Below are 14,051 nucleotides of genomic sequence, written 5' to 3' on the forward strand. Positions count from 1 at the left end.
CTCATCTGTAAATTGAGAAGATTGTCCTTAGTCTCTATGGTCTTTTCCTGCTCTAAATCTATACATTGGATCTCCCCTGTTATAATGGAACCTTCTTGAGGGCAAAGAGTTTGTGTCACTTTTGTCTTTGCATCTAAGCACATAGTAGGTGCTTACTAAATGTTGAATGGATTGTATCTTACTCTTTTTTATGAACTGAACTTGTCATTTTATTGGTGTGCAGAGCCTTTAGTGAGGAAGCTCTCTCTCTCTGTCTAGCACCTTCTGTCCAGGTTAAGAGTCTTACCTGATGCCCTGAGAGGTTTAAGTGAGACTTGCCCAGGGACAGGTTTCCAGGATGTATCAGAGGGAGGATCAGAACTCAGGTCTTCCATATCAAGACATGCTATTCTCTCTCCTTGTACTCAGTAGGGAGAGGAACAGACTGGACCTCTGATTTCTCTGGTAGATGGAATTTTCTGGATAAGGACATTTCCTGTGCAATTTATAGTCTTAGAGGGTTAGTCACCCAGAACACTCCTCCCTCATCCCATGACCAATGTGCGTCAGAGGTGGGATTTGAACCCGTGGTTTCTCTTCTTTGCAGGTTTTCTCTCTCCCTGATCCTTCATTAGATACTAAATGAACGTTGCAACAAATTTAAATCAACTGGCTCTTCCCCTCCTACCTGTGTGTCCTTAAGCCAATCACTTCCCCAATCTGGGATTCTGTCTCTCCTTCCGAAAACACGGGAGGGTGTCAGACAGAGAGATCTTGAAAGGAGTGAAAATTATGTGTTTAGCCCTGCATTGGATGTTGTGAAGACCATAGAGCATAGTAAATTATTGGACTCCATCCCTCCCCTGAGGGAGAAGAGTTGGAGAGATAAGATTCACACAAAGGGTGGAGGGGCTATAGTTTATAATTAAGGACCAAAGTGTGTGGGATGGAGGATGAGTGCTACAGAATAACACAGGGTCATAGATTGTGAGCTGCAAGGGCCATCTAGACCAACATCCTCCTTTTACAGATGGAGAAACTCAGGGAGAGGAAATGTGGCCCAAGGTCACACAGGTAGGAAGGAGCTGTCCTGGGATTTGAACCCTGAATCTACCCTCCCCCCCACTGTAGCAGGAGGGAGGAGAGAGGGGCTCCTGAGAGAAGGCTGATCCTCAAAGGTTGGCTAGAGACTAGAACACAGAAGTGAAAGTTCAGAGGCAAGCCTGAACATGACCCAGAGGGGCAGAGCCCTTTTTGAAAGGCTGGAAAAATCTCCTACCTCTCCTCCCACTGGGGGGCCATGGGGCTTTGGGCTCTCCTGGGAGCAAATGGGACTTAACTAATTCCCAAAGAACTCTCTAAGGGGCCTGGGAAGGAAGGATTTTCTGGAACTGAAATTGTGTTTATAAAAAGGATCAGGGACTTAAGGCTGGCCTGATTTTAGAGATGATCTAGCTAAACTCCCTCATTCTACAGAGGGAGAAACTGAGATTGAAAGAGGATAACTGATTTGTCCCAGTTCACAAAATGTTTGGGTCCAAGGAGACCCTCTACCAAAATTAAAAAAAAAATCCCAGTGCCTGGTACATTTTTTCTTTTAAAGGAGCCCTCTCAATGAAGACTGGCATCTGCTCTACAATTCAGGTCCTTAGAGAGCTGCCCAGGGACACTGAGAGTTGAAGTGACTTGATCCAGGGTCCCACTGGCAGTCATCATCCCATCTGGGATTTGAACTGGGGTTTTCCTGGTTTTGAGGCATATGCAGACACTCTCTTCTTTGTCATATTGTGCTTGTCTCAATCCCTTAGCTAGAGGTCAGAGGCCCTGCTTCCTTGTTCTTTGTATTTCCTACTATGTGAAGGCTCTGCACGTAGTAGGTAGGCAATGAGGTTTGCTCATGAGCTTACCCAATCTGGTCCTCAAGATGAGTGAGAATTTGGGATTTATTTATTTATGAGCTTTTATTTAGTATTTTATTTTTCTCGTTACATGTAAAAACAATTTTTAACATTTGTTTTAAAAACTTTGAGTTCCAAATTTTCTCCTTTCCTCCTTCCCCCCCACTCCCATTGAGAAGGCAAGGAATTCAATATAGCATATATATATGTAGTCATGCAAAACACATTCATAATAGTCATGTTGTGAAAGAAAAAAAAGAGAAAAATAAAGAAAGCAAAAAAAAAAAAAACAACAACTAAGCTTCACTCTGTATTCAGACACCATCAATTCTTTCTCTGGGGGTGGATAGCAATTTTTCATCCCAAGTCCTTCAGAGTTGTCCTGGATCATTGTATTGATAGGAATAGCTAAGTCATTCACAGCTGATCATCTTACAATATTTCTGTTACTTTGTACACAGCACATTTCACTTCGCATCAGTTCACGTAAGTCTTCCCAGGTTTTTCTGAGAGTAACCAGCTCATCATTTCTTATAGTACAATAGTATACCATCGTAATCACATACCGCAACTTGTTCAGCCATTCCCCAATTGATGGACATCGAGAATTTGGGATTTAAACTGGACAATAGTTCAGGTAAATAAAAAAGAGACTTTGTCCTTTGGCTTTGGTGGGCAGAGGGAAATGAGCCATGGGAAGATCAGCTTCCACTGAGACAGTTTTTTCCTCTGTAAAATAGGGTGAATAGGTACATCACTATTGTCCCAACAACAGTATCTCCCATTTCCCTAGCCCTTAAAGGTGCCTACGGCTTATTTTAAAAGCAACATGGCATGTATAGTGGTTGTTGTTCTTCATCCTTTGCTTTTGAAGAGGAACATGACATCAGGAAGGTGATGTCTTGACTTGTAAGTGAATTGGATTTAAGAGAGGAAGGACTGGCTCCTCCTCCTTCTCCTCCTTTTCCTCCTTCTTCTTATCCTCATCATTTTGATATCATTTTAAAAGTTTTTAGGGGGAGATGGATGGATGGATGGATGGGTGAATGGGTGGGTGGGTGGATGGATCTGAACTCTGAATTGCAGACCAGGGCTCTACCAAACACTAGTAGCTTCCTCCATTCTCAATGATGGAGATGTACCCACAGCCGGCAGGGAGGAGGGGCTGCCCCCATTGATTACTAAAGGCCTACCTGCACACCCGGCCTGGCCCTTTGATGGCTCCCGGAGGTCTATAACCTGTCTCCTGTTGAATTGTTGGTTCCTGTGAGTCATAGTTTCATTCCTTCCCCTCCCTGCAATAAAAACCTTAGTGCCTGGACTTGGACCCCAGCTTAATGAATCATGTTCTCGCCTTCCCATTTTGAGGTCCAGGGTACAAGGAGCTGGGGCCATGACGTAGAAGCTTGCCTCCTCCCATTTTGCTGAGGGGTTCCCATTTGGCCACAGCCAAAGGCCCAAGTCCAGAGGCCCAAGCCTAGGTCAGCTCCCTGGTCCCCAAGGGCACCGGGCAACCTCTAGAACTTTATGACAGAGACTTTGCTCTCCTGGCCGGTGCTTTTGGCCCATCCCCCTCCCAAGGCCATGCCCGACTCTCAAGTCACAAGAAGTCAGTGTGTGAGGCCAGCCTCCAGGACCGCAGCTGCTCCTAGCTTGGGAAGCTTCTTCAACAAGTAAGGCCGATGGAGGCAGGGCTCTGGGCCCCCATCTTCCCTCTCCCGAGCCCTTCCTTTCTCCCATTGGTGAGCCAGCTTAGGGCATTCTCTCTGGTGCTTCTGAGACTTTACCCTTCTCCTTCCCTTTTTCAATCCCTGTGCCCCATGATTTCCGAAGGTTTTTCCAGTCTTCTGGTTGGGACTTTAGCAGCTTTTGAAATGGACAATTTTCATCCTTTGACAGAGATTTCTTTTTACTTCAAAAAACATTCAGACTGCTGTGAGACACCTTGGGAGATCTTAAAAGGACCTTGGGATCTAGAAAGTCAGTCAGATATTTCCTGTTCGAAGGCCCCATCCCAGCTCTGACATTCCATATCCTTAGCATCCAGAACAGAATATATTTCATCTGGAAGGAAGCCAAGGGTTTCTTAACCATCCCCCTCCCAAGGGGTCTCTGGAGAGATTTCAGGGGGTCTGTGAACTTGGATGGGAAAAGAATTCACATTTATTGGCACAAACCTCCATTTGAAACAGCTTTTCCTTCAGTTAGGAAAACTTAAAAACATGATTCTGAAAAGAGATCTATAGCCTTCACCAGACTTCCAGAGGCCTAAAAGGGATTTAACATAAAAGAGTAAGAACCCCAGATCTAATGTAACCCTCCCATTTTCCAGATGAAGAAAGTGGGGCCAATAAAGGATATAAGTAACTTGTTCAAGGTCATGTCCTAGTAAAAGTGGCAGATTTGAGACCAGAACCCTTCCTGTCCCATGTGTTTTCTGGTTTGGCCCGCTGCTTCCTTGTGAGAGGCCAATTTGGGGGCCTTTAAATATATAGATGGTTATGGGTATAGAAGATAACATAGTATAACAGCTGAAGAGACCAGCAAGTCTTACGGCCTTATATTAAGCATGAAGTCTAGAGATAAGTGATTTGGCCAAGACCACGCAATGTACCAGTTAGTAACTGAGTAGGAAAACCAGGTCTGACTTCTAGTGGAGTTTCTTTCCTTCTGGCTGTTTTTGGTTTTCCAATGGGAACCAGTGGAGCTCCCCTAAAGGGAGATCTTAGGCTGCTGCTGCTCCACGGTTTCGTGCCTGTTAGTGTAAGTAACAGGAAGGCAGGAAACAGTCTGGGAGAGGAGATGTGCGGTTCCGCAGTTATGGGGAGAGGCAGCAGGCCTCAGGCCCTGAGTCTTGGATGCTTAGCCATATGCCAGCTGGTGGTGGCTTGGCATGGTGAAAGAGCATTGGGTTCTGAGCAAGAGGGCCCAGCTTCCAAACCCTGCCTCTGTCACTTACACCATGGGATCCTGCTGAGTGACTTCATGGCCCTGGGGCTCAGCTTCTTCATGGCTAAGGACTGTGAGGTGTGGACCAGAGGGCCGCTCTAAGGTGCTTTCTAGCTCCAAATCTATGGAAGTGATTTCCCTCTTCTGGACTTGACTTACCCCCTTTGAAAACTACAGGGATTAGAAGAGAGGATGTCTCTAGTCCCTTCCAGTTCTGCTGTTCTGTGTTCTAAGGTCTCTCTGGCTTTGACACTGTGGTTCTTCCCAATGCTGATGTTCCATATTCTCAGATCTTTTCCAAACCCTTTCATTTTCTGTTTTAAGGTCTCCACCAAACATTCGGTATTCTAAAGTTCCCTCACAGCCCTGACATCCCCTGTCCTAGGGCCCCTCCCAGCTCCACATACTAAGGGCCTTCCCAGGCCTGTCTTGGGTCTAGAGCAGCCCTACAGAGGGTGGGAACACAGGGATCTTCAATGGCTGATGCCCTTGGGAGAGGGCCCAGTGGCAGGGGGCTGGCTCAGCTGCTGGTGGCCTAGGATGGGGCAGCAGGCCCGGGCTGCTGCTTTCCTCCTCCCTAACCCCTTCCTCTCGCCCAGATAACAAAGACGCCCAGCTCCCGCCCCCGAACCCCGCCCCCCGGTCCCTGGCCCCGCCCCTGGGCCCCGGCCTGGCCTGGGCCGCTGGGAGTGTGTGCCAGGATCTCGGCCCAGGTTGGGCCAATCCCACTTTCTGGACCGGGCTGGGGAAGGGGCCTGGGCCTGGGGAGAAGCCCTGGGCTCCCTTCCGAGACCCTCGTGGCCTACTTGAGCCTGGCTTCCCCCAGGCTGCTGCGGGCTGGGCCCAGGAGGCCAGGTAAGCCCCTTCCTCTCTCTCCCTTCCCTTCCCCCTTCCTCTCTCCCCTTCCCCTCCTCCTCCCCCGAGAAGGCAAACAAGGTTGGAGCTGTTGGCACCCAGAGGGCACAGTGGCATGAAGAGCAAGTGCATCCAGATCTGGGTGCAAATTCTTGCCATCTTTGTCTGCCTAGGCAAGACCCTTCCTCTCCCTGGGCCTCAGTTTCCCGCTCACTAAAATAAAGGGCTTGGATCAGATGGCCCCTGTCCCAACACAGGGCCAACTTAAGCATTAGATTTGGAGACTGTGCCTATTCTTTGGGCCCTACCCTGTACTAGCCCTTGGAGCCCAAGCAAGTTACTTTCCCCTTTCTGGGCCTCAATTTCCTCCTTCATGTTGTGACAAATGAAAAAAACCCAAACCTCATTGGCTGGTTTCTGGGTGGTAATTTGGTTTCTGTTGTTACCAGTGTGACTTTATAGGCCCAAGAAATTTAGAACTGACCTTAGGGGTCAGGAAACTGATGCAGAGGGTGGTGAAGTCACTGGGCTGAGATCAGAGCTGGGAATCAAAGTCTGAGGACCGACTCAGATATTAAACTGAAAGTTCCAAAGTCTTCAAGGTCAAAGAGCTGGAAGGTGTCATTTTCTCTGGCCTCTGAGCTTGAATTTTTCCTGGGAACTCCTAGTCCTGCTCTCTCCCTCTCCTCCCTCCCCCAGAGGCCACTGAGGTAATGAGTGTGAATGAGTGTGGTATAACCACTTAAAGTATTTAAAAAACCCCCAACCAGCCTCATGTCAGAGTTCTACTTTGATGTGGCTTTAAAACTGGTAATGTAAGGATATGAAGCAGCTTCTGAAGAGCTGACTTTGAACACTTCCACAATGAGTGAGCCAGTCATGGCCCAAACAGCCCAGAGACTCCCAAGAGTCAGTCTGGTTTGGTGGGCCAAGGCCTGGGTTGAGATGCTGCTGGCAGCTGAGGTGTGCTGGAACAGGGGTCCCATGGGCAAGTCTCTGGGGATCAATTACCTTTACCATATGTACCAAGTGATAGGGCAAGGAGTAGGGAACCTGTGGCCTCAAGGTCACATGTGGCCCTCTAGGTCCTCAAGGGTGGCCCTTTGACTGAATCCAAACTTCCCAGAACAAATCCCCTTCATAAAAGGATTTGTTCTATCAAATTGGACTCAGTCAAAGGGCCAAACCTAAGGACATAGAAGGCCACATGTGGCCTCTAGGTCACAGGTCACAGTGGATAGAGTACAGGTTATGGAGTCTAGAAGATCCAGGTTCATAGCTGGTACTTACTAGCTCTATGGCCCTGGGAAACCCATTTCCTCATGGTGAGTCTCAGTTTCCCCATCTGAAAAGTCTCTTGATCATCACAGAGTTTTAAAACTCTCCTTTTCTATGGTCTAAGGTCCTTCCCAGCTCTGATTTTGTGTCTGCTTGACGGCCTTCTCAGCTGGGACTTCCAGTGTCCTGAAGACCCGATCAGCTCTGATATTTTCTGTTCTAAGGTACCTTTCAGTTTTGACATTTTGTGTTCTAAGACATCTCCCAATTGTGACATTCTCTGTCCTGAGGCCCCTCCACTTCCAATATTCTGTGTTGTGAGGTCCCTGCCAACTCTGACAATCTATGTTGGAATTTGAGTTGAGTCTTAAGGGAAACCAGGGAAGCCAGAAGGAAAAGGTGAGGAGGGAAAGAACATTCCAGGCATGAGGGACAGCAAGTACAAAGGCAGAGAGGCTGGAAATGGGGCATCATGTTTGAGGAACTGCTGTTGTAGTTGAATCTTAGAGTTCGAGGAAAGGCATCAAATGGAAGGTTGGAGAGTTAGAAGGGATCCAGGTTGTGAAGAGCTTTGAACACCAAACGGAAGATATTTTAATTGATCCTGGAGGTAATAGGGAGTCACTGAAGTCCAAACCTGAGCTTTAGGAAAATCCATTTAGCAGCTAAGTGGAAGATGTTTGGACTGGAATGGGGAGAGGCTTGAGACAGGGGAGGCCAAGCATAGCACCATTTTGGTGGCATGAGGTACATTTTGTGAGTGGACAGGAAGGGCCTGACATGCAGGAGCCCCCCCCCCCTCATAAGTATTGGTTGTTGTGTCTTAGAACAAGAACTCCTGAACTTGTCCTTTCTCTTGGCTGGACCTGCCTAGCTCCAGGTGAAGGGGATGGAAGTGCAGTGTTCTTGTACTTTGACCTGAAAAGAACAGCATGCAAAGTTTCTCCTGGTGTATATATCTTCCTTGGGCAGGATGCTAATTTCCCAGGGTGGATCAAAGTCTTTCTCCCAGTCTGATCCTGAGACTTTGCCAAGTCCACTCAGCCCAGGGCCACTTTTCCCATGTCCTCTGGCAAAGGGATAATTCTTGACCTCTTCCCTTCTTCCTCTCTTCCTGTTGTACTTCCTGTCCTGTGTTTCTCCTTTCTCTTTTTCCTTTCATTACTAGACTCCCAGACCTATAGAGATCATCTGGTCCACTTCCTGATGTTGGTCTAGTTCTTGCTGTTTGCAGATCACATGCTGAGGACCTGGTTGGACCATGCCCCTTATTTCATGGATTATAGAGAAGTGAGGGACTTTCCCAAGGTCACATGTGCTCTCTCCCTCCCTGTCTCCTCTTTCCTTCCTTCTGCTGTAGTCAGTACACACCTGCATTGTTTTGTATCTGCTTTTGAACACAGTTGTGTGTAATTCCTTCATTTGTTCAATAAACATTTCTGTAGAGCCCACACAACTTAGGTATGACATGAACAACTTAGGTATGATATGAGTCCTACCTTCATGGAGCTCATACTAAAATGAGCTAATAATTTTAAAGCTCTTGGTACATAGCATTAAGTAACTTGCTCAAGGTTACACGGCCAGTTATTTTAGTATCTGAGGCCAGAACCGATCCCGGGTCTCCTGACTCTGGGGCCGGTACTCTTATTCACTGCGCCACCTGGCTGCCCCAAGCTATATACATGTTATTTTTATCATGAAGAAGGTGATGATGATGATGCATTAGTAGGGGGACAATCAATGAATGAACCCAGGTGACACAGGCCAGGCCTGACTCAGATGGGCCCAAGTTCATGTTTAGGACTGGGACAAAATCAGGCATGCATACCCATCTATCACTTGACAAAAAGAAGTTTCCTCATTCAGCAAGGTTGCACTATTGATTCAGTTGGGTGCAGGTTCCCTCCCTCTGGGTTGGCCATGATGGTGTCTTGGCCAGAAGGTCCCTACTCTGGGTGAGCAGACTTTTGTACCCAGGCCTGGAAATTAAATTAATGCCTTAAACTTTAGCCTCCTTGTCCCAATTCAGTCTTGAGGGGTTTTCAGATTGTGTTAGGTAGTGCTATTGTTCCTGTGATACTGTGTAAGTATAATGTACAATGTTACACAGGCTCATAACACCATGGACTTGGAACCTCAGAGGTCAACTAGTCCAACACACATTTTACAGAGGAGAAAACTGGGGCCCATGGAGGGGAAATGACTTATCCTAGGTCACACCTAACATCTGAGAACTGGGAGGGACTACTTAGTTCAATCCTTTTATTTTTACAGAGGAGGAAACTGCAGTTTAGAGAGGCGATGGCCATGTCAGAGGAGAGAAGCTGTTGTTAGAAATGATAGGACTTGGCAATAGATTGGATATGGGGATGAGAGTGAGGAGTCAAGGAGGACACTTCGGTTTAGAGCAGGGGTGGGGAACCTGTGGCCTTAAGGGCACCTGTGGCCTTCTAGGTTCTCAGGTGCGGCCTTTTGACTTAGTCCAGGTTTTACAGAACAGATCCGTTTATTGTCTTTTTATTGAGGGGATTTGTTCTGTGAAGTTTGGCTTCAGTCAAAGGGCTGCACTTGAGGACCTAGAAGGGACTTGTTTTGTGAAGTTTGAATTCTGTCAAGGGGCTGCACTTGAGGACCTAGAGGGCCACAGGTAGCCTTCAGACCCATCCTTGATTTAGAGCCATCGTGCCTGGGAGGATGGCCATGGCACGGAACAGTAACAGGGAAGTCAGGAAGAGGATGATTTTGGAGAGAGCACTTTCAGTTGAATGGAGACATCAGAAAAGATGATAATACGAGGAAAGGACATAGAGGTACTGATTGTAGAAGATCTTCTCAAGGATTTTAGCCAGAAAAGGGAGGAGAGATATAGGATGAGACTGAGAGGGGCTGGATGGATCAAGGAGGGCTTTCTGAAATGGGCAAGCCATGGGCATGTTTTGGGGCAGTAAGGGAAGGAGCTTATAGAAAGAGATTGAGGGTTAGTAACAGAGTCAGGATGATAGGGGAAGCCATCTGCTGGAAAAAGTGAGGCTCAAATGAGATCACTTGTGCACGTAGAGGGATTTGGCATCAGGCAAGGGCACCTCAGAGAGTGAATGGGATGGGAGGTGAAGGAGATGATGTTGGGAAGCACAGAAGTGATTTGAGATGAGGAAGAGGGGAGATGAGGGAGCTCTCTGGGAATAGACTCCATTTTATCTGTAGAGAGGAGGCAAGTTTCTCAGCTGGAGGACAGAGAGGAGGAGGTGGCTTGAAGAGGGATGAGAAGTTTTGAGAAAAATCTCAGTGGTGAGTGAGATAGCCACTTGATTAGGGAAGTCTACAGAGATTGCCATGTTACAATGAGGGCCCAGTTGAAATTAAGTAACATAAATTTGCAATGGGCCTGCTGGGAAGGGTTTCATAGTTTGCACTGGCTTTGTTCAGCAGCACTGGAGGAGCTTGGGAGGGAGTGGGGAGCGAGGAGGGGAGTGATCCAAGGCTAAGGCTGAGCAGGGAAAGATTGGGAATAGGATAAGGAGGCCAGGGGCCCCTTTCAAGAGCTGTCAAACTCAGGCCTGCAGGCTGCCTAGCCAGATTAAAATGTCTTTGGGAAAGGTTTAACAAAAGAAATAAAAACACAATATGACATAGGTCTTGTTAATTGTGTGGCTTTCTATGTCACTGTGTAGTCTTTGAGGCTGACACCACCATTGTAAATTATGCCCCCAAAGCCATTGAACCTTGCAGATCCTTTGATGGGGCGAACACTAGGTTTGTGTCAGAGAAGGAGGAAAAGCATTCATATGTACAAAAATATTTCTAGCAGCTCTTTTTGTGGTGACCAAGAATTGGAAATTGAGGGGATGCCTATCCATTGGGGAATGGCTGAACAAGTTATGGTATATGAATGTGATGGGATCCTTTTGTTCCATAAGAAATGATGAGCAGGAAGGTTTCAGAAAAACTTGGGAAGACACATGATCTCATGCAAAGTGAGCAGAAGCAGGATTTATCTAATAATAATAATAATAATAATAGCATAAATTCAAAGAACTTTGAAAGATTTAGGAACTCTGATTGACACAGTGGTACCAAAGGATTGATGATGTGGGCTCAGGGTACAGATTGAAGCGGATATTATTTTGGACATTGTGGAATTTGTGGACAATATGGAAATTGGTTTTGCCTGACTGTAAAGTTCTGTACATTTCTCACTATAAATACTGACTTTTCTTGCTTTATCAATCACTAGGAGAAAGGGAGCTGGGAGGGAAAGAATTTAGAACTGAAAATATGATTGGAAAAAAAGAATTAGAAGACAGTGTAGATTTCAACAGATTCACCAAAGTATCAAGAAGGGGAAGGGAGGAGAGTATAGTCAATGCAGGAGTGATGGACTGGGAAGAAACTGAGGGCTGGAGGGTCATAGTGAGGATGAAGAGCTGGGCTAGGGGTTACAAGGCAGAGGGAAAAATGGAATGCCAACAGATTCTGATCAGATTAAGAAATTTCCAAGCTCATGCTTATTGAAGTGGTATCTTTGTGGGTGATGGCAAGGTCAAGGATATGGCCATCTCTGAGTATAGCTGAGGTGGGATAGAGGTAAATTGAGGAAGCAGGAAGTTAGGATGTTTGAGGTCATTCAGTCAGCAAACATTTATTAAGGTCCTATTGTGTGCCTAGCAGTCTAATGTGGGAGACAATGCAAACAGCTATGTACTAAATTAGATAGATACAAGCTCTTTTGGAGCTAATCTCAGAGGGAAGGCACTAATACTAAGAAAGACTGACTGGGACAGGTTTATTGCAGAAGGGGGTACTTTATAGAAGCCAAGAAAGTTAAGGAAGATATGAGAAGGCACTGGGGACAGCCAGTGAAGATTCATATAGTCAGGAGAGGGAGTGTAGTGTTCCAGGACCAGCAAGGGGGTGACCCGGTCAGACCTGTGTTTAAGCAAGATCGATTTGGCAGCCCAGTGGAGGCTGGATTGGACTGGGGAGAGGCTTGAGGCAGGCAGACCCCCAGCAGCCAGGGCAATTGTCCAGGCGGGTGGTGAGGAAGGCCTGGACCATGGTGGTGGCAGTGTCAGGGGACAGAAAGGGACTCAAAGAAGGATCATTTGGAAGAATACCAATATGTATGCTAATGTTCCTTAATATGAGGGCAGGAGTTGGGGAAGAGAGAAAGACTGTGAGCAAGGCACTGAATTCATTGACAAAGGAAAGAGTGTGTCCTGGGAGTTTGGAGAAAACAGCTACCAGAAACTTGATTGTGTGATTAATATGGATTGAATGCACCTCAAATGAACCATCATTTCAATTTCAAACGCAGCAATTGAGGCCATGGCAGTGGGGGAGGTTGTCAAAGGACAGGGGCCATGGATGGATCCTTGGAAAACTCTCAATCTCGTTCTGGTCCTTGGGGATCAGAAGGAGCTTGCCAGGGGTGTGTGTGGGGGTGTGGGCAGGCAGGTGTGCTTGTATATTTCTTCTTGTGTCTGTGTTTCTGGGGGTGACTGCTTAGCTCCACTGTGAGAGGTAGGTTGGGCTTTCTGACTGGTCTGGGGATTGAAAGTTGCCTCTGACTCAGAATAAGGTCTATAAAATGGGACTGAGAATCCCCTCAGGGTCTTAAAGGAAATAGAGAAGACCAAATCGGAATTCTGGCATTATCTAATTTGATTTTACCACAATCTGGAGAGGAGAGGAAGAGGCCAAGTCACTTCTCCTCTCTGGGATTCAGTTTCCCTATATGTAAAATGGGATCAGACTAGCCAGCTGATCCCCTTCCAGCTCTGACATCTTGGGATTCTAACACTGGGCCTTCCCTGGGCCATGAGATACCAGGGAAAGGTGAGAATATTGGGTAGATTACAGCCTGCCTCTGCCAGGCAATCCTGGGCTGAGCTACCTGCTGGGGTAGGATCCTAGGCCTGTAAAGGGGGCCCTTGGAGACCACCTGGTCCAGCCCCCTCATTTTATAGAGAAGGAAACTGAGATTCAGGAAAGGGAAGGGACTTATCTAAAGAGACACACAGGATCCGAGATCTGGAGCTGGAAAGGGCCTCAGGGGCCACCTAGTCCAACCCCCTCATTTTACAGAGGAGGAAACTGAGGCCCAGGGAAGGGAAGGGACTTATCCAAGGTCACACAGAGAGCATTAATGCTGTAGTTCCTCCTCATTATTGGACTGATAGTGCTTAGGAGTGTCCTTCACCTAGAAGTGGAATGGGCTGCTTCAGAAGGTAGTGAGTTCCCAGTGACTAGAGAGGTCAAATAGCAAAGTGGTGAGATGCTGTAGAGGGATCCCCATTCAGGTACAAGTTGGATTAGTCAATTTACTTGAAATTTGATGATTCTTTGAGATTAGGTTCTCCTTTTGCAGAGGGGTAGTCTGAGGCCCTCAGTGGGAAATGGCAGTGCCCCTGTCCTCTGGGAAGAGAGAATAGGAAAGGCAGGCAGGCACAGTGCTCCCCAGGGCTTTGAATAACCCAGAAGTAGCAGGACAAATCACTTGGACCTTCTATCTCCTCGGTGAAGCAGCTCAGTAGGGCCATGACTAGAATGCCTGGCCTGGGGTTAGTGCAAGAGCAGCCTCAGACAATTCCTAGCTGCGTGCCCCTGGGCAAGTCACTTAACTGCTGGATGCCTCAGTTTCCTCAACTGTCAAATGGGGATCACTTGCCTCTCAGGGTTATTGCAAGGATCAAATGTGATCCAATTTGTAAAGACCATAGTAGGTGCTTCAAACTTGTCTTTCTCCCCTCCATGTACATAGCTTGTGTGTTTCTAATTGTTCTCCGGTCACTTGAGGGCAGGGATGACATTTCTGTCTTTCCTGGGCCCTGCTCTAAGCACTTAGCCCAGTAACTGACCCACAGGATGTGATTCGTACATGGTATTTGACTACAACTTGCTCCTCCTCACATAATGCAGTGGGGAGAAAGTTCTCTGCTCTCTCTCTTCTACCACAAAATCATCAAAATGCTTTTCACTCTTTTGTTTCTTCATCAACAACATAGAAAAATAAAGGATTAATGAACTGAATATGCAATTAAAAAGTCTATCAATTGCCAGGTGTGGTGGCAGCTGGCTGTAATCTCAGCA

General features: G+C 46.9%; 1 protein-coding gene across 4 annotated transcripts in view; it reads left to right on the forward strand.

The window, feature by feature from the left end:
* The first annotated feature begins 5,466 nt into the window (after positions 1 to 5,466).
* The window catches only part of HEPH (hephaestin), a 68,597-nt gene continuing 60,012 nt past the window's right edge, over positions 5,467 to 14,051 (forward strand). For all 4 annotated transcript variants that reach the window (XM_069100401.1, XM_069100403.1, XM_069100404.1 and 1 more), the window contains exons 1-2: positions 5,467 to 5,681; positions 7,084 to 7,183. The gene's annotated coding sequence lies outside the window, so the exon portion shown is untranslated. The remainder of the gene's footprint in view (positions 5,682 to 7,083; positions 7,184 to 14,051) is intronic.

Source organism: Petaurus breviceps, unplaced genomic scaffold (assembly GCF_028583685.1).
Source record: "Petaurus breviceps papuanus isolate PSGF00001 unplaced genomic scaffold, PetGlider_PUasm1.0 400, whole genome shotgun sequence".
NCBI lineage: Eukaryota > Metazoa > Chordata > Mammalia > Diprotodontia > Petauridae > Petaurus > Petaurus breviceps.